Here is a 26,789-nt window from a genome sequence, read left to right as displayed (position 1 = left end):
TCGGGTTGGTGTGACTTACCACCCCGTGGGCAAAGATTTGAATCCAGCCGGTGGTGATTTTCTGAGAATAATAAATAATCCCTGTTCGAGTGTGGTGTGGAGCGTTACTCTTGCACACCACTCAGTCGGTCAGATGTCACCTTAAATTGTGGTGCCGTTGGTGTCGGACCAACTTTTAGCCTTTCCTTTACAGAAGCCTTACCCTGACCCCGTGCTTTTCTCCACCCTTCAATTTTCTCCACTCCGAAGGCGCAAATGATATCAGCTGTCGGTCGCCACCAAACAGTACAGCACACGTCAAAAATGTACCACACTCTTGCCATATTTTTTTTAAAGAAACATGATTATTGAATTATGTTTTTATTAAATAATTCTATGAAAAATTCTACGCGATAAATTTGTTCTCGGAAAGTAATGGGAAGAGCCAAGATATTTCGCGCAAAATAGTGGCATTTTAAGAAATAATGAATAAAAATGAATGTTTATAAAATAAAAAAGGCCAATAATGGAAGTAAAGGGAACGATACTTATGAGCTTTGAATAAAATGTCGGAATTTATATAAGGTACGATAGGAGATAGAGGAAGTCATCAAACCAATTTTCAGAAAAATTAAAATTGAGGGTAGAGAACAGGCAATATAATATATTATTGCTTGAATAGAGAAACAGAACACCGCGATATGACGTCTTCTGATGTGTATAAAATTTGTCTTCCTTTTGGTCACTTTTTAAAAGCAGAGGAAGGATCTTTTGCATTATATTTAAGAAGTGCTACCTGCTATCTTGTAAACAGCAATTTCTGTTTTCATGACCACGAATATTAAGGCTTAGAACATTGACTTGTAATTATTATGAATAGTCTCATTGTTAGCACGGATTGAAAATCCACGTACCTCAATTTAGGTCAGCGATTTCCTCTAATTAAGATTACTCAGCAGAGAAAAGCATAAACATGAAATCGCTAAGCGTGGGACCTGGAATCATCAACTCGCCTCATATGGAAATAAATAAATAACTAAATTAAAGCGATCAAATTAATGAACTGGAGTTCCTTTGGCGAAATTAAGCGAAGGAATTTCAAACGATAATAAAAATCCTCGGAGCGTCCGATGATCGTTTGGGACGGCCGGAAGTTGTGACAAACGTGGCCGTATCATATGATGCCGGGAGCATAATATGGACGTCCACGTGCGCAACGGGACGCGACGTGGAATGCAGCGGCAAAAGAATGAATCGCAATCAATGAATGAGCGGGAGGGGAAATTCGCCGGCATGGGGAGGAAGATTGCGGCGCATGAACAAAAGGTCAAAAGGTGAACAAGTCGAGGGCGGGCGGAGGACGGCTACCTCATGGACCATGCGTCGTCGTAAGAACAAATTGGGAGATAGAGGAAGCCGTCATTGCAAAAGGTGAACTCAGCGCATGAATTATAATATCGCGAGTTTGCTGGCCCCCAAATTTTTACCATTGCTTCAATTACATTCATGCACTTACCTGCAAAGCGCTTCAATAGGCGAGTGATGTGAGGTGTTAGGTCACTAAATTCTTAACTGGCCTCGAAGACTTTTCTAAATTTCAAGGGGAGCATGGTGGCCTAGTGAGTAGAGTGCTTGGAGGCTGACAGAGGGGTCCTACGTTCAAATCCAGGGTGAAGCCTTCGGACCACCCCCAAAAAAATACTGGAAGTGCGAGGTGAACCAGGGAAGGAACTGTCCCTCCTAGCCTTAATGTGTGATAGTCGCACGCCTGATGATAAGTTCTACCCTTACCTATCCAAACCAACCTTCGGATTGAATCATGGAGTGAGTGAGAAATATGCGAGGGAAAATTGGATGAGTTTGGAATAGGTGAAAGGGAGAAGCGAGTTCTGAAGGAGATGAAAATTATAGTATATTACAATATAATTATTAAATAATTCATAGTAAAAATCAAAATAAGGAGAAAACTATCGAATATTTCTTCTAAAATTTACTTAAATCGCTAATTTCCACATTCGTATGGATTTTGAGTGCAGTTAAATTTAAAATTCGAACCAACTATAATTTCATAAATATTCTGAAAATATTTCTTCCCCTTAACGTATTACATGACCAAAACTACCCTATATTAAACTTATTCTAAAGGTATCGCCAGCAAAAATATCCTAAGGCAAACGGCCTCTAGGTCGGTGACATTCCCCCACTTTTAGCAATGTCCCATTAACCTGGCTCTCAAAACTTCCCCCGCAATCGAGATATTCCGATGGCCTCCTGGGAAGTGGCATCCGGGGGCAGAGTAGAGCTTGGCAAGGGGAATGGGATGGAGAGAGATGAACTACCGGGGGACCAAAAAAATAATTGACCGGAGACGGAGGTGGCGGCTTCAATGTTGATGGCGATGACGATGAAGGCTGAGAGGGGGGGTAGAGAAGGGGAGGGAATCCGGTGGGGTCGTAAAGGAAGCTGTGGGAACTAGAAATGGAGGATCGACAGGGTACGCACTCTCTCGCCAGTAAGCGATGATGTAGTCCATCTCGATTTACCTTTTCATAACTCATTAATATTGACCAAAAAACATTTAAATGTATCCCTATTTACTGAGAAAAAGATAAAATCGTGATAAAGTGGCATCGCTCTTTTCAAGATTTATTTTGAGAAATAAATAGAATAAAATAAAATCTTTTCGTAACCCTACATGATTCAATACAATATACAACCCCCCCAAAAATGTCACGAAATAGCTGTGAAGTTTTGTTCTTTATTTTTGTACGCATTTAATATCCAATGTTTCAATAATGAATAAAATAGCTATTGGATGGAATCATGCAGCTTGTGGATTTTTTCGCTGACACTTCGAGGGCATTAGTAATAGCCTTGAAATATGCGCTCATACGGGAGAATGATAAACTAGGGAGTAGAGAATTATGCGGCCGTACGCGGGGTCCCGATTTCAAATCCATAGTGAAGCCTTTGCTCATCCCGACACAAACATTCTAGCTGAATGAGCCGGCACAGGAAAGAGACTAGCTTCAAACCTTGAATGTGTGAATCAGATTAGATTTCGACGAGTTTACTTTACGGAAATTCATTATGATAAGATACAAACAGCCGTAGTAATGTCTCCATTCTTACGGTCGAGGTTAAACCACAACCGACACAGTGGCACCGGAAGAATACAGACATTGGAACCTCGACACCGCGGAAACCTACGTAGTCACAGCCGTAGTAATTTTCTGCACTTATTAATTTACTCATTATTTTATTTAATGAATATTTAAATATTTAATGAAAAATGATGGAAAATTACTACAGCTTTTTCTATCATATTGAATGTGCGACCTTCACTTACTTGTGTGGCTTATTCTGAGGTGATTTCTAACCTCGTCTGTCCATACCAACCTACGGATTGAATCATTGATATTCCATGATGTAAAATTATGACAGAAGCATAGAATTTTCACAAAAAGACAGGGGGGAATGATTGCTGCGATTACTCATCGAGCGTTACTCTTTCAGCCGAAGTAATGTGCACCTGGAGAAGGTGAGAGTACGATAGGAAGGGAGTTGCTGTGAAATGCGATGGATGGGGTTGGAAGGGGATGGGGCGGGCACAAGTGGGAACCAGACAATGGAGTGGAGAATGGATGGCGTCCTGCCACGCGGGAGAGAAGCATGTCCTTCGAACGGAAAGTGATTGCCATCCCACAGAAGCCCTTAAGGAAACGCACCGAACTGTATGAACATCAAAAAATGACTGTTATCAAGCGACTCTGCACCATTACTCAAGCGGAAATACGAACGATCTTCCCTAGAATTTGTAATCAGAACCGAGGGCCCTGTCCTATGTTTTCCAAAGAAAACAGCTGGTAAAGAAGTCGTATTGATAGAACACTATTAAAATTTCACCGGAGAAAACTGCCTCCAACTTATTTCGGAAAATAATGCTACGCAAAATTGAATGCGATGAAATGGATTGAGCTATGCTTCGATAAAAATGAATAGCAAAATTCCACTATCGAGCACCCATTCCGATATAGTTAATGGCTGATTATGGCTCGGAATAATTTTTAATATTCACCTTGCACGAGATGAGTGATGGAATGACTTCAAAGTTTGCTATCTTTATTAAAAATACTTGTATTATTTTGATGGCCGAACCAAAACATTGTTAAGATGAAACTAAATATAACACTGGCACCTCAAAACGTGCTTTGGACTCTTATCTTGATACCAAATCCCTCGCTACTTCCTCTCCTTAAAATTTTCACTCCCTATACTCAAATTCGCAATGCTGACACCAGGTCTCTCTCCAAATTTCTTCTCCCCAAGTTCATACCCTTGAAACGTCCCTCCCACCAATCCTCCGGCAAGCAAACGATATCATGTGATTTAAGATTTTGATCTTTTCCGCGTACAAATAGGGACCATAACACCTGCGATAATGTAGCTCCAGGAAAGCTTGACTCTGAATAGACTCTACACGTATAGTTGATATGTTACTTTAAGTTCCAATACTAGCCATCTGCATGAATTTATTGGCATTTTATAACAAATGCACGAATCAGTTACCACGTTTACTTTTCGTCTTCTATTACTAATTAATAGTTTTATTTGCATGCCAGCTTGTTCGTGTCCTCAGAACTCTCCTAGTTTCTGGCCTGACCGCATATTGCTGTCCGGTGTACTTGGCCTGTGTCCTGCTGGCGAAGATGCACGCTATACGCCCGTCTTGTTTAGCTTTAAACCATCCATCTCTGATCTTTACATAAAAATAAAAAAGGAATCGAGAGAAAACCGCACCCATTTATGACATTATAGCATTCAAACTAGATATTAGAATAGAACGAAACTGGCTAAACTAAAGCAACTCGTACATTGCGCTGCATAAGATTGCTGCGTATACATTATATATTGCTTTAAATCACGGATATAAACTAAATAAACCTACTGGATAAAAATAATGCACTCCTCAAGCACCAAGACAGTGCTTGAATTTTCGGCAAAATCAAGTACTGTCTTGGGCCATTTTCCATCGCCTTTAATGAATACATTATTTGTTATTGTTATACAGTTTGTTTGTTGATAATAGTGTCCGTTTCCCTACTTAAAGCGCACGATTTAAGTGCATTCTCCGCAGTAGTATTTGGAATGCATTCAAAGAAAGAAACCTTTCAGTGCACTTATTGCAGTGCCCAGCGATTGCATAATAAGAGTCATTCGTAGCAATATTTATTAATTTTAGTTTCTGGTGATTATTTTCCATTGCCATTATATCTGTTTTTCACATATAAAAGTGAATAAGACCATATTGCGTCCACACGCTTGCCGCGTCGCCGTACTCTCCGCCGCCGCCGGCCAGATCCGGAGTCGAAAAAACGATTTAAAATTCGGGGTTGCAAGTTGGTGCAAGGTTTAACTTTAGATGCACAATATAGAAACTTCAAAGTATCAGTCACTTGGCGGAAGTCCGGGGTAATGTATACTTTTTCTCTACGTTTATGTAAAAAGGGCTAAAAACAGGCTCCATCATTTTGTTATATGTCTCATCTACATCTAAATTACCCTGCGAGCCATCTCTAGGGTGTTTGGCAGGGGGTGATCAATCACCAGCATGCAGCATGCATTTGGACTCCCACATGCACACCACACCGTCCAAGATATGTCTATGGTCATTGATGAAACAAACTCTTTAAAAACCCTTCCAATGAAATAAAAAGCAGTGTCAATTAAGACGGTATGACAGTTTTGTCGATAAAACTATTCATGAAACCAGTGAAGGACGATAAAGTTGGCAATTTTCCGAAAAAATCGAGGGTGGTCGTTTTTCGCTAAATTTGTTCAACTTTGACCTCACATTGTTAACGTGAAGCACAGGAGAGAAATAATCTGGAGAGTTATGCACACTTTATTTGGGAATATGTATGCGAATTTTCACCTTCCAAGCTCAAAAAAATCGAATTTGAGGGTTTGGCCAGCTTTTTTCGATTCTAGCCCACTGTGCGACGTTTCCCTTTGGAAAGAGCGCGCAATCCCACTGTCGCTGTCCCGACAACCGGAGTGGCCCTAGCCGTGATGACCCGCGAGTCGCTAAAGCGGAGCCAGCCAAGAGGGCAAGGACACGCCTCCGTCACGTGTGGGGCAATGAACGTCGTGGACATTAACCAAAAGACAGAGGGGCGGGAGGGATAAAATAGAGAGATGACCGGGGAAGTGGGAAGAATTTAACTTGAAAGTTCGGAACAGTGAACGCGGTCAACGGATATCTGTGCCGCTCCAATTTCATGATCGCGGAGATGATGAAATGTCGATGGGAGAGGGGAGGGGTTCTGTGGTGTAGCGGATGCCGAGTCTAGGCGAGTGACTAAGGTGAGTGATACATTAATTGCGTAAAGCCTTAATTCAAACGTTCTGAGAGCTGGTTGTAAGCCTCATCAAAGACGTGAACATCGTCCCTGTTGTACTTCTGCATTGAATGTATCATCATCTCTATCTGAGGAAGCGACCAAGTAGATGCGAGAGTGATGATATCAAACTGCTTTATGACCTTTTCTTACCGAAGATAACAGGGTGCTTCCTAAAGTCCCTTACTGCAGAAAATTAAATAGTTAATTCTGTAAACGAATGTATTTTTACGAAAACACGAAACAATTTTCATGAATATGAAAAGTTACAAATAAACAGCTCAGATATACAAAGATACAAAAATAGTACAGTCATCAATGTTAAGAATATTTTACGTCTAACAGCACTACCCCTAAGCTGAATATTGATTCTATAGACGGTCTTAACAAGCTATGGATTGAAAGAAAGGGCTCATACTAACCATAAGTGTGACGCGATTAGTTTTTCATTAATTTAAGAAAAAATGGTCACACATATGCAAATACTTCAGGGATTATTGAGAAATAAATGGTAATATTTGGAATTTACCAACGAAACCTAACAGTAAGCAAATTAGTGATTCTATGGGGTTGCCATTAAGTATGACTGACGGGACCTTAGAAGGAAAAGTTACGGGAAAACTTTCTTCAACTTGTGCGCAGGGGAACGTACAAAAGTATTTTTATGACAGATTAACAAAATGATCAAGATCACGACAATGCAGTGTTGAAAATTACTTGGAATCAGCCACATGTATTCCTTGACACAAGGAATAAGAGGAATGCAGTAAGATGGATTGCAAATGTGTCGAGGAAAAGTCTCAGAAGAAATTATTTATCAAGTTGGAAAGATGTGCCCAATGAAAATGTAGCGAAGTACAGGATATAAATTTTTTGGGCGTACAAAGTATTTACATGGGTTAAGAGATCATTTAAAAGATATAAAAAATTGCTCATACATTGCCTTCCGGAAAAATGTCAAGATATACATCGAGTCGTGGTATACGATTCGTGTTAGATAGAATCGGTATATTTATATTTACATGCAAAAAATTGGTTTGAAATGCAAAGCACCCGTTCAAAGCTATATTATCCATTAATATCACTCCCTCGAATCTTTAGATACTCAAAGCCACCCACATTTACTCAGGCAAGAAAAAATACTAATTCATCCTCCACGCATTATTGCTCCTGATTACAATCTAGCGTCCAATTGAACACACTATCCTCTCGAGTGCTATTAGACATTTTATTGCTAGCCATCCAAATCACCCTCATCATTTCTATTGCTGCTATAGCGTCATTGCAGAGAAAAATATAAACGCTCCACCTTCGAAAGCTCTGAGGATATGCAGACAAAAAATAAGTACCTATCCTGAACATTGTTAGCAGCGAACAAACATTCGAATGAGGAATTCATGAGAGCAGTTATTCTTTCTTTTATAACGGTTACTTCTTAGCGATATACCGGGTAATTCATACGTTACCATAATAAAAGTGGTCCTCCATGATAGACTGAAGAAAGGTGTTTCCTTACCTGGAAAGAAGAATATGAAAAGTTACAAACAAATACCATTAAATCTTTTTCAAATTCTTTAAGAGTAAAATTAGATCATTGTTAATATATTTGATCTAGATTCATCGCGATCATTATACATCTGAGTGCCTAATTTCAACCAGCCATACAGACAAATTCTTTCGAAGAAAAATTTCCTCAGCCCTTCGCTTTTGACTGCAATTGTCTCATAAAGGAAAATATGCGGCATGCGTGCTAAACTTTTTGCATGAAAACATTTTTTGAATGAAATTACTCTGTAAAACTCTGTACAAGAGCCCTGGGTCAGGGGAAGAGAGGCCGTATAGTGGCTTCACCAGGACCGGGTAAAATAAAAAACAAGTCAAGTCAAGGTTGGCAATGGATTAATTAAAAAAACGCATGAATATATTAATAAAACGAGTGAATATAGACGTTCAATATTATTCACTAAATGCATTAGAAGCTAAAAATGAATGGTATTCAATTTGGAAGCGAGACAAAACATTTCCATCGGATTAGTGGGAAGAATTTCTCCATGTTCCCTTTGCTACCTGCTAACCAGAAGGAAAAATGGGTACAAATAATATTCCTTTGGGCGACGTGACACTCTCCCGATTCCCCCTCTACTCCGTTAACAATCCTCAGTAAAACTCTTCTCCCCTCTTAACGAGGACTGCCCCTCTCAAAAATGTTGAGCATGAGTCAATGGTTGACAAAAGATCACTTTATAACGCAATTCTCGCGGGGCAAATAAACCAAAAAAACGCCCTCTCGCGAAAGCGGCTTCGATTAAGGGAACGTTTTGTCTCCCCTCAAGATCGTCTCCGAGGCATGATCACTTGAAAGATAATACAACCGGGTGTACCAGAAGGGGTTTCTGGCGAGTGACGGAGAGTGAGAATTGAAAAAAAACACAGTCGAGCAGAAAGAATTTAGACCGGAAGCGTTTAGAAAATATCCACCTACGATTATCTAGCATTGTGCTGGAGAAGAAATCTATTGTAAGGCTTCCGATAATAACCGACCTTTCTATCACACTGGTGCAATCTGATTTACTTTGCATAAAATAGGTACAAAGTAAGACAAGTCATGCTGTTATAAAATCTTTGGTAATATTGAATTTAAAAAAACATTGTGTTACGGTTTATGAAAGAGGACCTAAGTACCAAATGTCAAAATACGCCATCTAATGATTTTGTCTCTTACCACATTTAAAAATATGAAAATGCGGAAATTTAGATAAAAAGTACGTCATAAAATTACTCGTTCCGTAGAAAATTTGTCAGACTGTATGCGCACACTGCAGAGTACGAGTCTTGTCGGCATTATTTAATTCCAAGATAAATTTATGAAAAAGACAAAGGTAACATATATACGCAAAAAGAAACATAGTTAAATTTCTAAAGAATTCAATGTGCTCAATCATAAAATTAGAAATACTTTAGCTAAACTTGTGATGGTGATGAAATGGCTACATGATGAATTTACCTGAATTTAGAAGTTAAACCCTGGAGTATGGGCGCTCCTGACGAGCTGCCCTAGGCGCAACGGGCGATCGGGAACTGTCTGGCGGGAGGGAAGTCTTCAATCTTACGGAGGATTCATACGCAGCGGTCACATAGATATGGTTTATCCCGTTCTTGACGTCTTCGAGAGCTTGAATTTCACCAAACACAAAGAGGTGTCACAGGAATACGGCTGAATCACAAAGCGGCCACGCCTAGGTTCAGAGAGGCGAGGGACAGACACAACAGGATAAGGCCGACATCAAGTACCTTATTAATCCGTCGCCGACATCAAACAAAGCTGACAGCAAAAACTGCCCGTGTTTACCCCAACGATATCGAAATGGGACAAAAGATCTATTTTTTCTTATCTCACTTCCACGAAGAAAAATGTCTGATAGTAAGTTCGCAAACCACTAGTTTCCTATCTCTTCCCGTCGTTTAGACTGCAATCTTCCATCAGTGGGTCTAGGAGGAAAATCACAGTTAACCCCTTAACTGGGGAGAGCGACTATAGTCACAAGCGGACTGCGCTCCCCGTGCGGGGAGCGCGACTATAGTCGCGCGTGCCGTCGCGTCGCAATGTTATGCGGAGAAGTCGTGAATATTCATTCTTTCTGCATCATTGCATATTTTTTGCTTTGTCAGAGGCTCTATACCAATATATTTTAAGTACATTGCCATTATTGTGCGATAGCTTTTCTATAAATTTTTTTTCGAAAACGGCATCTCCAAAAATCGGTGGATTTGCTCCCCACCAGGTGAAAGATTAGAAAATTTCTGCCCGCAACCAAGGGGCTAATGACAGCACGAGAACACCACTCCGATACTCCGTCCGCTCAGGCTAGTGGGGGGTCTTTGTCACTGAATCACACAACAGCACTCGAAACACATCGTAGTGGTGCTCTCCTCCCAATCGGCACAGTAGCCGGCAACACTTCCGTGCCCGACACGGGGACTGAACGAAAAAAAAAGAACCACGCCGCGAGAACAAAAACATCAACAACACCACGGCACGTGACGTTCGTGAAGCCTCCGCGGACGTCGCATGCTTGTTCTTACTCGCGGCCGCCGGCACAGACTGATGCGATTATAGTGGGACAGCGAAGCCGTCCCCATGGGATAGATTCTCATCTTCCCTCCGCAGTCAAAGCCTTCTCCTCCGAGAACCTATCGTCCGCCCTCCCCTCCCGCGCTTATCCACCCCCCTCCACCGCCCTTCCCTCCGAGTGCTCCGCCTACCTCCCTATATCTGCACCTGCGTAACCACGCGGCGAAAAACCCACCCCTCCCCGCCCTTAGCCCCCCCCCCCCCCCAACCCTCACGTGCTTCCCCGTCCTCTCAACGGCCCAACTCGTTCCCGCCCCCCGCGCTGCCCGCCCTATACCACCACACTACCACCCGTGAGGAGGAAAGCACCCTCATCCCCTCCGGTCCCCACCGCAGGCCTTTACCCTTGTTGAATAGGCAAGAAAAAGTACCGGTATTTTTGTGATGAGTTTTAAAAAACAATAATAGTACCACAGAATACTCTGTGATAGTACTGTCCCGATAGTACCGGCGAAAAAATACCGGTATACCGTTACTTTCATAATTGATAAAATATGTAAATAAGTTGAGATTTAACGTTTGATTTACCCTAATTGTTCGGGATTTCGGTAAATTAGCGTAACGTAGAGAAAGAATACACCGAAAAAAATCCTTACCTGGGTTTTTTACGAAAATTTGTCGGAAAAATACATGGAGGCTAGATCTCTAATAGAGAGAAGGGTGATAGCGATGAAGTTTTTAATGGTGATGATTTTGGTGCATACCATTAAATTTGGTGTTTTCCTTGCGTACATGAAGTGTGACGTTCTCTCGGGAACTCTATCAGATGACTTGTTTTCCTACAGCCACCGGTTTTTTTCGGACTCGAGACCAACATTAGAAACGTCTTCTGCCGAGAACTTATGTTGAAAAGTCTTCTCATTCACAGAGCTTACGTTTGCAGCCTGAGATTACCTAGAAAAAGCTCCTCTAATGTTAAGACATTTAATTTTATGACTTTACACGACAAGAATCGGTGTTAGTTATGGCTAAAATACTGCGATCGAATAAAAATTGACGTGCAGGTCGCTGTTCCATTTATGTCAAGGAAGAAATACATGTGTGGACTTCCATAACTTTGACTTATCTTGCCTTATTTGAGTAAATAAATATCGTCTATATCAATAATTATAATATTAGTGTCGAACTCAGTTTTTGTAGAAGTACCGTTAAATTATAAGAAAACAAGAAATAAACTAAGGAAGAAGTGTTAATAATTAAGAGGCAAAATTAATTTGCCCTTCTTTTGGTGGTTCACTTGACTGGTTGTATGTACAAAAACGAGAAACGGATGTACATTGCTAATATATTAAAAAAGTTGATAACCAGTGTAAACAAGCTTAAGCTTGACAGAAATGCCTATATCATTAGAACATCGCTATTCTTCAGTCTCTTCTTACGTTGACCAACTGTATTACTGCTTACATTATCAGTTAAAATTAAAATAAATAGATGGTATTATTTTTAGTACGCTTAAATACAAGCTTGATATATTATCAACATTCAATTGTTTAAGTAGCTGGGTAGGTAGTTGATTGATAACACAAAAGTTGGCAGCGCCGTCGAAGTACCGCTATTTCTAGTACCGGTACCCTGGAGGTACCGCTAAAAAAATACTGGCCGGTACTACCGAAGTATAAAAAAAAAAATAGTACTCGGTACTACCGAATACCGGTATTTTTTGCCCATGCCTATTGTTGAAGCCGTTTGCTTATACCATAGATCTTCTGGGGAGGGCGTTAGCTACCCATCCCACGGTAGAAAAGTGAAGCCGAAGGGGCGTGGCACTTTAGCCCATCTGCCATATTCCTGTGTAGCAGAAATACAAGGCTCCTTAGGGGAAATTCGTCAAAGGAAACTCAATATTTTCCCTACTGACAGCCGGAAAAAGCCCTTCCCACCGATGAGCGAAGATTATTCGTTGAATATAAAACCGGAAAAAAATGTATATTTTGGATGAAATATACGATTCAACCACGGTGCGGCAAATTAAAAATATGACGCACAAAAAGTCACTTTGCCACAGTTGCAACTAATTATCGGCTGTAGGCTGAAAAATAACTAATGAGTTCATGTGAAACACAAAGTATATAAAATTTGATATTCACAGCAGAATTTGTTAAACCAAATTCAATTATGAAATTAAATAAAAAAGAATAAATGGACTAGAGAAGAATTAGAGGATACTGAATGCTACGATAATAATTACGTTTAATTGCTATTGCGTTCATCACAGATTTTATTTGGCTAATTATCCGTCAAAAATATACATGATCGTGATTCAAGGAAATATGGTTTAGCAAGACATAATAACAACAATAACATCGGGAACCATGCATACCAATACTTATCAACGCTCTACAAAAAAAAAGTATTGACGAGAAAATTGTAGTAGAAAATTGTAGAAGTCAAGCTTCGATTCTTATCACCAGGCATTTTTACGGATATGTAACTTCAATATCTAAAAGTTACATAGTGTAAATCATTTCCGAAACTACTGCTAATAACCTCATGGCCATTAAATCGAAAGGGCTTCCTCATCAAAGGAAAAATTTGAGCTTTAGGAAAGTAAAATATCAGCTAGGAGACAAGATCGAAAGAGATTTCGCATACAATGCCGAGTAAACTGCCATGAAAACAACACTATCTTAAGAAATTGAGGATGGGTCTGGTGAATTTCAACTGCTGACAAATCAGAAAATATTGTCCTTCCCCAAAATCAGACGAACATGCACCGTGGGTAACAGCTGTATTAAATAGTAGTATAGTTTGATAGTATACGGGGCTATCGTACCGTATACTATCAAACTATACTACTATATGCTGTTAGAAATAATAGTTGAATTAATATATTTTCCCCCACCCCATTTCGGATTCCCTATAGTTTCCCTCACTCTTATTACTGCCGCTTTGGAGCTCCTGCCTTCAGCCTTCTCAAGCCTTCGGGGCTTGCTCGTGACTCCTCATACCTTAATTTTAGTAGAAAATTTCTTATCGCGACTGCCAACACATATTATTGACAATCCATTCGGCAAAGGGTCCGGTGAAGTACTTCAAGCAATTATCACATGGGAAAGCATTGATCCGCAATGTTCCCCGCATTGACGCAATTTCCGTGGTTGTGAAAAGGAACCCCCGGCTATTCACATAAAGAAAAACGAACAAGTATATTCTCAGGAATGGTTCAGAGCAGGGGTCTCCAATTCACTTCAAGGGTCTACAATTTAGGGGCTTCAGCATTATCGAGGGATATGAACACAAACTTCACATTTTGCAATTTTTGGCAAAAATAAAGTGAGGTGAGAAAGACAAATCGATTTTTAGGCATGCTTTTTATGGTGATACCGTGATTTAAGCTAAATATTTTGATGAGAGAATTGAACTGACCTAATTCGTTGAGAAAAGTGGAGATGGTGGTAAAAAGGACCAACGGGAACCTCAAAAGAGGACCACAAAGAATTGCTCTTTATGGTCCTCTTGAGGTTCCCTGATGCTCTACGATTGACCGGGAGTATTCGAGGCAGGAGATCACTCTTGTTCGGCAAACTCCATACCTTTCATTTCTCTCCTTTAACTGTCCCTCCGAGAGGTCCACTACCTTCGCAGTCCGGAAGCCCTCAGCGTCAGTCAAGATCCCGAGTCTGAGTCGCCCCTGGTAGAGCCGTCCACGAGAGAACACGACAATATGCTATTAAAAATACATAATTTATGGAAAGTTATAAATAATTTCGGCAACTATCGGACCAAAGAAATAATTCTTCAATTTTCTAATTTTCACGAGAATCACTACTTTTACCCTCATAGCGCTGCCTAAATTGGTGTACCACAGATCTACTATTTATTAGTATTGATACTGGGCATAAATTGGAACTTTTAAGATACATATGCTTTCAGTATGACTTAGTATAAAATATTTTTTTTAATAATGAAAACTTCAAAAATAAAAAAACTTCAAAAATAAAAAAAACTGCAAGTCTCTTAGCAGACGCTGGGAGTGCTAGCCGGTGAAAATAAATTCATCCCCGATGAAAGTTATTGACCGCTACAGCTATATTATTACATAGATGACGATTTTGAATATTACCTGAAATTACTTAAAAGGAGATAGCTAAATGTTTATTTGACTTTCTTTGATAATCCTTCAGGGTTTCATCAAAGTCATAGGGGGCTACATATTAACATGTATAAAAAATAATTTTGCTCTTTTTGAATTTTTGAGCATGTTGCACAGATATACACAAAAATTCAATTGAAATAACTGATTTTTCGTCTGAAACCGCGCCTAAATTCAATTTTCAAGATAGATTTATGCTATGCCACGTAATGTTATGTGCCCATTCATAAGATTTCTTGCCCTGGCTCTCACTGATTTTTAAGCAGGATATTCAAATAATTGATGATATTTCATAAATTACAGGCAGTACAAAACTGCTTAGTGACGGAATCTCTGATCGATTTGGTTGTTAGCAAAATATTTTATTTTGGCATCGTCAAAAACTTTCTTCACATCTCAAATTTAATTTTATATCTCACTTGCGGAAAGCCATAGTGCACTTGAACTGCCTGATATAGCTAGATACACGACTGATATACCAAATTACCATAGGTGGCTACCACTCATTCGGGAATACAGATATTCATTTTACTAGAATTGACCACGTATTCGGGAAAACAGAACAGTTGATCATCGGCATAGGAAGTAGAAAAGCGCCACTACTCAGAAAGAGAAAGAGGTACATCTACATCTACATCTACAAATTACCCTGCGAGCCACCTCTAGGGTGTTTGGCAGGGGGTGATCAATCACCAGCATGCAGCATGCATTTGGACTCCCACATGCACACCACACCGTCCAAGAAACGTCCCGTATAATAACAAACTATACTACTATATGCTGTTAGAAATAGAATATAGAATAGAAATTCAGAAACATGCAGTAAGTTTTACATAGGTTAGTAGGCTACACTACAAGTCATGCAATCTATTTACGCGCTCTATTGCTGCCGTTATAATCTCTTATTGATCGTGGAAAAAATGACATTCGGAATCTGTCTGTTCTGCAATCTATCTCTCTTATTTTATTTATATGATCTGATCTTCCGTAGTACGTTGGCGTCCGCAAGATATGGTTAACTTCGTCAGAAAAGACACTGCTCTTGAATTTATCTAAAAGGTTTAGTCTATTTTTCAATCTACGGTCCGACAGAGATTCCCATCCGAGTTTATGTAAGAGGTCAGTTACACTAACAAGACTATCGTAACGACCTTTCACATACCTGGCAGCTCTTCTTTGCACGCGTTCTAACTCTGTTATTAAGCCTTTTTCATGAGGGTCCCAAACACTGGCAGCGTATTCCAAATGTGGTCTAACGAGGGAAAAGTAGCTAATTTCTCTCACTTTGTCGTCGCACTTTCCTAATATTCTTTTAACAAAACCCATTTTACGATTAGCTTGACCGGTTATTTCTCGAATATGTTTATTCCACGATAGATCATTATTGAGTCTAACCCCTAGATATTTCACAGATTCAACTGCCTTTAACTGCGCGCCCCGAATGACATAGTTACGCTGTAGGGAGTTATTCTTCTTCCAGAAATTCATTACGACGCATTTTTCCAAATTTAGTTCTAACTGCCAAGCATCGCACCAAGCTTGGATAGCAGCAAGGTCATTCGTTAGTTCATCTATATCTTTGCTGGAACGAATTTCTCTGTAAACTACAGCGTCGTCTGCAAATAATCGTAACTTACTCTGCACTACTTCGCCAATGTCGTTTATATAAAGAAGGAATAGGAGTGGGCCAATGACACTACCCTGAGGAACGCCAGAAGTCACTCTAACTTCATTGGAGACTGCACCGTCTAATACTACTCTTTGGACGCGGTCGCTCAAAAATTCTCTAATCCAGGAAATGACATCTTCGTCTAGACCATAAGATTTCAGTTTTATTATTAACTTTCCGTGGGGTACTTTATCAAATGCCTTTTTGAAATCAAGAAAAATCGCGTCTACTGGAATGTTGTCTTCCCCGGAGACTAAAATATCGTGGGCGAAAAGCGCTAACTGAGTTTCGCACGATCTGCTTTTCCTGAATCCATGTTGATTTCCCATTAATAAGTTTTGCGCGTCTAGGTGTTTCATTACCGAGCTGACTACGATGTGTTCAAGGACTTTGCAAGAGATGGACGTTAAAGATATCGGCCTGTAATTAGATGGCTGTTCCTTGTCTCCACTTTTAAATATAGGCGTTACATTAGCGATTTTCCAGTCATTAGGTACTTCGTGTTGCTTGATGGATTTACTGAATATTAACTGCAAGTAGGGGGCAAGTTCTGAGGCTAGTTCTTTATATACGCGAGAAGGGATTTCGTCTGGACCAGGTGATTTATTTGGACTAAGCGATTTCAATATATTTTCTATTCCGAGCGTACGAATGTCAATAGCTGGCATCTTATGAATACAGGGATTGTCATCGGTCTCGGGTGAGTTTTCGGAAGGCTCCGTGAACACGCTCTTAAAGTAGGAATTTAATAAATTGGCTTTATCGTAACTGCTTGTCAACACATCTCCATTGTCGTTTCTCAGCGAACATACGGTAGATCGTTTACCTTGAACTTCCCTAACATATGACCAAAATGCTTTTGGGTTATCCTGTAACTGCTCTACTAGTGTTTTTCTTTTAAAATTCGTGAACGCATTCCTGAACGCTTCCTTCGTGGCGGCTTTAGTCATCCTATATTTTTTAATTATTAGCTCGCGTTCATTAGCGGATAAATCCGTGCTGACTTTTTTCATTTTAGCATGACACGCTCTCTGTCGCCTCAATGATTTTCTCACTTCCGCGTCGTACCATCTCGGTTCGCTGCCTTCTTTTACTATTTTACTAGGGATGTAGCTATTTATTCCCGAAGTTACGAGCGAAAGAAAAGCTTTCCAAGTATTCTCTACATTTAACTTTAATACTGATTCTTGAAACTCGGGGAAAGCATTTTTCATATGACTCTTAAACCCATCAAAATTAGCTCTTTTAAAAATGAAAACTTTACGCTCTTTTTTAAAGTTTACAGCGGTATTTAGAGAAAACTTTGCAGTTACTACCCTATGGTCACTTATTCCTTCGACAGTGCCAACGTTTATTACCTGATGTGGTATATTTGTCGCTAATAAATCAAGAATATTTTCTCCTCTGTTCGGTGCGGATGCTATTTGAAACAATGAATTAGATGTGAAAGTGTGTAATAAAGCCTCGCAGATCACTTTATCCCTCCCACCAGGAATGAAGCTATAAGTCTCCCAATCTATAGAAGGTACGTTGAAATCTCCACCCACAATCAAGTTTCTTTCAGGATACTTGGATGCTACGCTGTTTATTTGATTTTGAAAATCCAACATTGACGTTATATCTGAGTTAGGTGGTCTGTAATACGAACATAATAAAATAGTTTTGAATTTTGGACATTTAATTAAACACCACACAGATTCAACGCTGGTCTCAGTTACGGTTATCGCTTGGCTGACGATTGAATTCTTTACAGCTATAAAAACTCCGCCCCCAACTCGATTAATTCTATCTTTCCGATAAACAGTGAACGATTTTGGGAAGATCTCATTGTCTGAATCATCATCTGTTAGCCAACTTTCTGTTCCAAAAATGACGTTACACTTCGTACTATGTATTAAATGGTGGAATTCGGGAATCTTATTTCTTAAACTACGGCAATTAACCACAGCCACGATTAAAACTTCGGAACTAGTATTATTGCGATTCGGGAATAATTCTGATTTGCTTTTGTCGAATAGACTATTCACAGGCTCTATACCGCTGATAAATGGAAATGCATGTCTTATTGACACACTATCAAAATGACTTGAGCCTTGACTGCCTTTGAACGTGTTGCTCGACTGACGCTTCTCGTGCTTAAATGTAATACCTGAAACGCTGATTTTTCTCTCTACTTCTCTATTCTCATTTCTGGAAGAATCTTTGTCTGTGAAAAGTTTTGAAGTTACCCCTTTATTTTTCAACCCACTAATATATCTACACTCTGCCCTACTCTCTACTCTAAAAAAGACCTACAGTGCTCAAATATGCTACTCGCTACACGACTAGCCGACTCGGCCGTGTAATGGACTCCCGAACGGTTCAGAGGGATCCTACAAGATCGGATTGCCGGCCTAAGGTCCACGAAGGAGGCTCCGATGTCCGTGCAGAAACGACGCAGCCTCTGGTTTATGCCTTCCACTCGGCTCCAAACCAGAGAACCACGATCGATCCTCGGGACAAGACTACAAATCGAAAGCTCAATGCCGACTCCAATGGTCCCACCCACCCGCTTCACTTCGGAATTCAGATCCCGGAGGGAATCTAGAATTTCCTCAGATCCACGGAAGGTGGCATCATTGACGCCGACATGAGCCACGACCCGCAGTCTGGAGCACTTCGTGCCCCGTACCGCCGCACCAACCGCCTGCGTCACCTGAGGAACACCGCCACCAGGGATGCACCATGACGTTACACGGTCGCTTACACCCTCGCGGTCTGCCCTCTCCCGTAACGGGACCATCACACGACGGACATTGCTACTCCCTAACACTATGATCCCCCCCTTCCCACTCTGACGCCCCTTCCTAGGTGCCGGTTTCGGGGTAGGAGTAGGCACGTCAGGCACCTCGGAGTTTCCATCCGACAGCAACTGGTACCTGTTCGAGACGGGGACGGGATTTGCCTCAGCATCCCCCAAACCCCGTCTTAGAGTGACACTACCACCGTCCCTCCGAGACACGACCCTCCAAAACTCAGATTTACGGGGTGACGTGACCCCGTCATCGAGAGATGGACCTCGAGGAAGGCTCTCGATCGACCAGCCGCTATTTGCAATCGGGCGAACCCGTGCAGCCCCTGTGGCACGGCGACCTTTCGAAGAACCACCCCTCGGACCATTCCCCTCAGCGGTATCAGCCACCCTTTCAAACTGGGCCCGAAGTTCCCGCACCATCGTCTCCAACGCGGTAATGCGGTCTCCGAGAGCCTCGCATTCACCGGCGTTTTCAACTCCGGCAACGGGTGACCTATTCGAAGGCATCCTATCACTATCGCAACTTTGGATTTCAGAAAAGCTTACCTGACGGGAGATACGCTTAATAGATATTTGAGAGAGTAAAACAAACCGATAAACTTACTAGCTTGTCTCTTTTTAATAGATATTTACGCTTAATAGATATTTGAGAGAGAGTAAAACAAACCGATAAACTTACTAACTTGTCTCTTTTTAAACGTAAATAAGGGAATGTAGTTACCTGGATATGGATTAAGTCGATTAATGGGTTTAAAACTAGAAAACTATATAGTTCCAAAGAAGACTAATTAACGAAATTAAGATATAACTTAACGTGGGACAAATAGATTAACGATAATAATCAACAAGAGAGCAAAGACGAAACTAACTAGCTAAAATATAAATTCCCCGCAATATGATCCCCACGAAAGAGCAAAGCTATAAAAAGGGTGATAGACTAACAACAATGTATAAATAAGTGTAAATAACTAATAAGTGTAACTAACAACAATATATAAATAAGCGTAAATAGACTTTAAATAAATAAGTATGAATAGACTTTGAATATAAGTAAACAAGAGTAAATGAGTCCTTGGGATAAAAGTGTGATCAGTTGCAATGCGTTTCGTGAAAGTATATCCTAACACATGAAAAACGCTAACAAGGCAAAAATATCAAAACCGCACTCGAAAATGCAATGGAAAATAACTGAAGAAGAAAAAGGTCAACCTCCTACCCTCTAAATAGTCACTCGAGTTAACCGAAAGTGGAAGAAACGGATTAGCAAAAGGGCTTGAAATAGCTCAGTGGATAAACATATGGGCTGGTGATAGGAGGGGCCCGCGTTCAAGTCTTACCCGTGGCCGGAAATTTTTCATTCTGCCTCCAGCTCCTGACCGGAACGGACGCATCCCTTGCGCGCTCCCCAGGGCCACCTGACTACCTGCTCTTGCTACCTGCGCTTGCTGCTGCTTGCTTGGGTCTTGCTGCTTGTGCGTAATAGTGCAGTGACATATATTGTCGTAGCTTATTTGTTTATTAGCGTAGGATATTTAAATTAGTCTTAGTTTTAATATAGGGGTGCAATATTAATTGTTAGTTGGTGTGGGTTTTGTGTGTGGTGTGTGCGAGTGAGTGAATATCCTGATTTTGTTTGATCCCGGTTCCTGCGACGTGTGATTATCGAGTATCTGCTAGTAGTGATAAGTAGAAAACTTACGTATATCTCAAATTTTTCTCTTCCCTTTAGTATTATTTATTGCATAGTTATTTGCACGTTATCTTTATTTGTGTCGCTGCGCCTTTACTAATCTGGTGTTACGGTCGTTAAGTAGAATATATATTTGGCTGCTTTAGATTTAATTTTTCTATCGGAATAGTGTCTTAATATTATTTAAGTAATTTTGTGATAGTTGCCCTCTTTCTTTTACATCAGGTGTGTAATCCTAACTCTTAATTCTTATTATAGGCTAACGATATATATACATATTGTTTGAATATATTTTTTTCTGTTATAAAGCTCTTCATATATTATTTGTTTTACCGTTGTTTTGAGGTCTATTTTGACTGTTAGGATTTTTATTGTAATTTTCGTAGCGCAGCACTCTCATTGTGATCTTGAAAACTCTCGTTCCGTTCTCCAGTAGTGGTCATTTTAGCACATATCTCCCCTTGAAACACAGGTAGTTTCTTCCGTCCCTCTTGTTGTTAGTCATTGACTCACCCCTTCACTCCTAGCCCTCTCAAAACAACACCTGCGTCCTTGAAGAGCTAGGCACACCTCCCCCCTGCTATCAAAAGGTAGTCTGTACACAAATGGAACGAGACTCCAAGGCGGGCTCACAAGGATGCACTCCTGGGGCAAGCGCTAGCTTTTCACCTCTACACCGCAGAAGGGGGAGGAGGACAAGGAAGGAGAAAGGAAGGAGGCGGCGCCGCGATAGGAACCCGATGACACCTCCAGGGAAAGGATAGGGAAGGAAGAGATGGGATCCCGCACCGTCGCAATGGCGGGCGGGTCCTAACCATAGAGGTTCCTCCTCTATGGTCCTAACATCCTAGCGAAACCAGAAAAAAGCCATTGCTGTACCAGCGATTTTAGTCTGTACAATTGAAGAGAGTGAGAGATAAAATATCGGGTTTAAAGCTAGTGTTGGTAAGAAAAGACTCTTAAAACTGGATATAAACTGATAATTCCCCAGTGTAAGTACACATAAAGGAGATAAGCGGAGCGAAATATTTGGAAAAGTGAAAAAAAGTCGAGAAAAATAAACAGTGCACCTTAATGCATATGAACACCTCAGCTTTGCCAATCATTTCCCGATCACACGTGTGGATTAAAATATAGACGTGCCAATCGCTCAGAAAGAAAGAAAAAACATCCGAACTTTCCTGCCATTGTGTTGGATATCCCTCCTCTTTACGTGAAGTGGAACGAGAATCAGAAAGTTGAGCAGAAGAAGCAGGATGGAGCGAAATATAAGAATTGATAAGTGGAAAGGAGTAGGTGCATTATCCTGACCCATGTAAGGTCATCCCACGCCCCAGGGAATAACGACAAAATTATGCTAATACATAATGCTTTATTATACTGGTATACAAACGGCTTTGTTAATGAAACTTAGTATTTCACCTTAAAATCGGTTAATTTCTTCTTTTAAGTAAGAAAGTTATTCATTTTTCTTACAAATAGGCAGGAAAAACCCTCTAACATATAAATGCAGGCAAATTTTCACTCGGTCATTTAATAAGACAAAAAAACCAAACATGGTTAACAAATGAGCTTAAAGTATAGATAAATAAACAAAATTTATGTAACAGAACATTTAAACCTGCAAAAAGGATAAATATGCATAAAAAACATGTTCAATGCTAGGGCGCTATCCTGATATCAGTCCCGTGGAGAGCGCAAGTAAAAGCAATTCTCGACACTATTATTATTAGAGTATTCTACCGATTAATGTAGGTTTGCATGGAGTACTAAAGAAGTGATCTGGGAGCCTTTACAGCACAGAGCCAACTGAATCCATCCTTAAATTAATAATAAACGTTGTATCACTAAATAGGACATTAATAAAGGACTTAAATGTATCCGTTGAAGAACCTTTCATGATGAAATACTTAGGCGCAATCGAGATATAGGAGAATCGTGATAGGGGACTGCAGCGTATATGTCACTGGGTCATTTACGGTTTAACCTATGCGACATATCCACAACTAGAATTTTTAAATAAAAGACGATAGAGCAAAATTATGATGACGTATCATTCCTAAAACCCAGAAATAAACATAACAAAAACGACGGTAATTCAAAAACTAAGGCGCTATCATCATTACGTGACCAAAGTAAGCGCATATTAGACCACAATTAGAACAAAACATCTAAAAATGAGTATAGAATTCCATTTAAAATTTTCCACAAACTTATTAATAATGAAGAAAAGGACCGCAATTTTTTAAATTAGATTTAACTCATGCGCGACACGGAAGAAAAAGAATTTAAAGACAATAAAATCAAAGTAGAGTTTTAAATGTGTCATTATCAAAATACTCTATTAGAATTTCACAACGAAACTAATCTACATTACGAGGTAACACATCAAAGATTACGTACACCCATAGCCCATACCGATTTACATTACATAGGGATACCACGAGTCGACAAATACTAGGTCACCCACCCCAAACCACCCCGACGGAAGGTAAGTGACATGAATGGGAAAATATTTTTTCCGAAGACTGTGCCGGGTCTTCAGCTGGATAACACCTTGATTGTAGAAAAACATGTTCAACCAAGGGATGAAAGAGTAAAAACGTCATCTATTTACTATTTCTATTTGTAACCAAGGCCTGGGATGGCCCGACCCACAACCTGCGGAAACCAACTGCATTCCGGAAAAGTGAATTTTTTTTAAATTCTTTATTTTCGCTATTGATTAAAAGAAATTTTCTACAGTCATAAAAGAAATAAACACTTTAAAATTTAACTGAAACATATACGAACCAACCGGGAAATAACTGACCCTCAAAAAAATCGAAGTGAATATTTAAATTTGTCATGTTCAAAGCACTCTTTGTGAATTTCACATCGAAACTCATTTACAATACGAGGTAAGATATCAAACATTATGTAACACCCGTAGCCCATACCGCTTTACATTACATAGGGATACCACGAGCCGTCAAATACTAGGTCGCCCTCCCCAAATCACCCGCACGGCAGGGAAGTGACATGAATAGGGTAGTTTCCTTCATCGGAGAAAACGAAAGGCATTGATTGCGATTCGTTACCCACCATTAGTGTATTCGTAATATACAAATTATTTGGTTTTACAAATACCGGTTTAGACGACTGGCAAGGGTCAAATTTTATCCTCATTTGAAAAAGGCCAGATTGGCGCCCATACGATGCCACTCCACGTGACGCCACAAGGACCTAGTTTCTACACGAGAGGATAGAGTTATACATCGTCTGAGGTTACCAATGCATGCATGAGGCACAGAGCTCAGGGAAACAAGTCTTAATAATCACTTATTAAAACTGGCTAGGGTTGGAAAGTTTTCTTCGTTTGATAAGGTATTAATAATCCTTTTTTAAGCCAAGCGCTACCAGCTAGCATGGTACTCAGATACCCGCTAGCATTCTGCGTCGTATCTGCGCTCAGAGCCTCGCCCATGGTCACCTCACAAGGCGGGAGGGGGAACCAGAAATGCGTCACACGGACTTTTTCCCATCAGTCTTACTTACGCGTCGCGTTTTCGCGCGCTTGAAAATTTTCACTTTTCTTTTAATCGCGAAAAATAGATATCGTCATTTAAAAATCTAAAAGCGTGAAATACGTACCCCAGGAGTAATAATCTTTCGATTCAGGCAATAAAAAATAATAGGAAACCACCCTATTGGAAAATATTTTTTCCCGAAGACTGAGCCCGACTTACAGCTGTGATAACGCATTATTTAGGAAGAAAACATGTTCAACCGAGGGATGAAAATAAAAAACGACAATGTAAGTGCATAAGAAGAATGATATAGTTGTATATGAACATAAGTACGATTATGATATCTTCGGTTATGTATCATTAAGTTGAAAGTTCGAATATCACAAGGGGAATATCAATGTGAAAACATACCATGTTATGAAGGTAGGGTACATACCATTACTTTAATCACACCACTTCGCTTATAGGACATTTTGAGCTGTTCCTATATCCATGGAAATTGTTGTACACATATTATTATATTGAATTGAATGGAGTACTTTAGTGCTTTTTATTTTTAATGAGCGTTGGGAACTTTCATTGCAACGGATTTTGATGAACGCTCTTTACTCTTATTCTCAGAACGTGGGAATGCGAATTCCTTCATGTATTGGGAAATATTTTTGCGACTCCCCCCTCCACATCAATACTGTTGTTACAGTTTGGGATAAACCGCTGATGGCGTTAAAAATTATGTCTGCTTATCCCTCTTAATCTTCTAAGAAATGCAGAATGAAGAATACGAGAGGGCGTTTTTGTTTACTGCCCCCATGGGACGTCGTCTACCATTTTCCGAGAATGCAAATAAATGGAAAGTGTACCCATTTGGGGGGTAAGGGGTGTGCATGGCTATAGGGGCGGGTCTTTTTTGTAAGCAGAGAAGCGCCCCTGGTGTTGACCCTTCCTTCGTTCGGGTGAAGGTCTCTGACGGTCGCAGTGCGGTTGGGCGATGGGGTGGGAACTGAGTGAAAGGGATCGTGATCGGGGAAGCCCACGCCACTGGACGTCTGGGAAATTCCTAGTTTTCCATTCTTCAACCCTTGGGAACCTCTGGGGCCCAATAGCCTACAATTTAAAAATGCAATTCTCATATTTTGGAGGGCTTGTCGGTTTATAAATTATTATATGTCCCACCACACACGTCCTCGCCACATGCACACCGCAAGTGTCACGGAAATGTTAGGTCTCATGAAAAAATATGATCATATGGAATAGCGAAAAGTGTATATTCATGCATCTGCATGTACATAATACCCTGCAAGCCACTTCCAGGGTGTTTGGCAGGGGGTGATCAATCACCAGCATGCAGCATGCAATTGGACTCCAACATGCACACCACACGGTCCACAAAACGTCACGCATACTAACAAATTATACTACTATACGCTGTTAGAAATAATAATGAAATTAAGAAACATGCATTAAGTTTTACATAGCTTAGTTGGCTACACCACAAGTCATGCAATCCATTTATGAGTTCTATTGCTGCCGTTATAATCTCTTATCGATCGGGGAAAAATTGACATTCTGAATCTGTCTGTTCTACAATCTATCTCTCTTATTTTATTTATAGGATGAGATCTTCCGTAGTATGTTGGCGTCCGTAAGATATAGTCAACTTCATCAGAAAAGATACTGCTTTTGAATTTAGCTAAAAGGTTTAGTCTATTTTTCGATGTAAGGTCCGACAGAGATTCCCATCCGAGTTTATCCAAGAGGTCAGTTACACTAACAAGACAATCGTAACGACCTTTCACATAACTGGCAGCTCTTCTTTGCACGCGTTCTAACTCTGCTATTAAATATGATTCTTGTCTTTGAGCCCCTGTGCTTTAGACGGAAAGAAAGCAAAGAAAACGAATTTTTACCTTCACTGCTCTAAAGCTCTGAATAATCAATGGATTCTAGTGCAGCAAATTCCTAATCACCGAACTTATAATTTAGGATCAAAATCGACGAGTACTCGTGTTTTTTGCGTGTTAACACTCGGGATATCAATGCTCCAGGTTGAATTCCCCATTATCATGCTCTATCAAAGTGAATTCTAAAACCGATAAAGGCCGATCAGCATTAAAACACACAAAAAACCACTTCAACATTCATGCAAGAGAATTCATTATTATTCCTCCAAAGAGCTTGAAGAAAAGTTTATTTATCAAAGAAGAAAAACGCTCCTCTGGAAAACATTGATACAAATTTCAACCATGAAACACTACCTTCAAATCAATAAACCTCTTGAGGTTTCAAAATTTCGGACGGCGAAATGAAGTGGGATTGATGTTTTTGCCGGATTAACAACTTCCTCACGAAGCACATTTCTAAAACTGACAAACGAATGCGGGGTGAGTCTCACTCGTTATTTTTTTAAGACAAGTAAAAAAATAATGAAGAAATAGATAACCTTTTTGCGATTGAATGTTATGAACTTTTATGATATCATTCTCATAACCTCATTTCCCTTGGTTAAAATTGCCGCTGAAATT

General features: G+C 40.1%; 1 protein-coding gene across 12 annotated transcripts in view; it reads right to left on the bottom strand.

Moving 5' to 3' along the window:
• The window catches only part of LOC124154514, a 270,506-nt gene that overhangs the window by 204,800 nt on the left and 38,917 nt on the right, over positions 1–26,789 (bottom strand). The window contains exon 1 of one of the 12 annotated variants that reach the window (XM_046528324.1): positions 9,385–10,248. The exons of the other annotated variants lie outside the window; for them this stretch is intronic. The gene's annotated coding sequence lies outside the window, so the exon portion shown is untranslated. Of the gene's footprint in view, positions 1–9,384; positions 10,249–26,789 lie in introns of those variants that run through there. 12 annotated transcript variants of the gene reach the window in all.

Source organism: Ischnura elegans, chromosome 1 (genome assembly GCF_921293095.1).
Source record: "Ischnura elegans chromosome 1, ioIscEleg1.1, whole genome shotgun sequence".
Lineage (NCBI taxonomy): Eukaryota > Metazoa > Arthropoda > Insecta > Odonata > Coenagrionidae > Ischnura > Ischnura elegans.
Note: the sequence above shows the minus strand (reverse complement) of the source record. Positions and strands in the feature narration are given on the sequence as shown.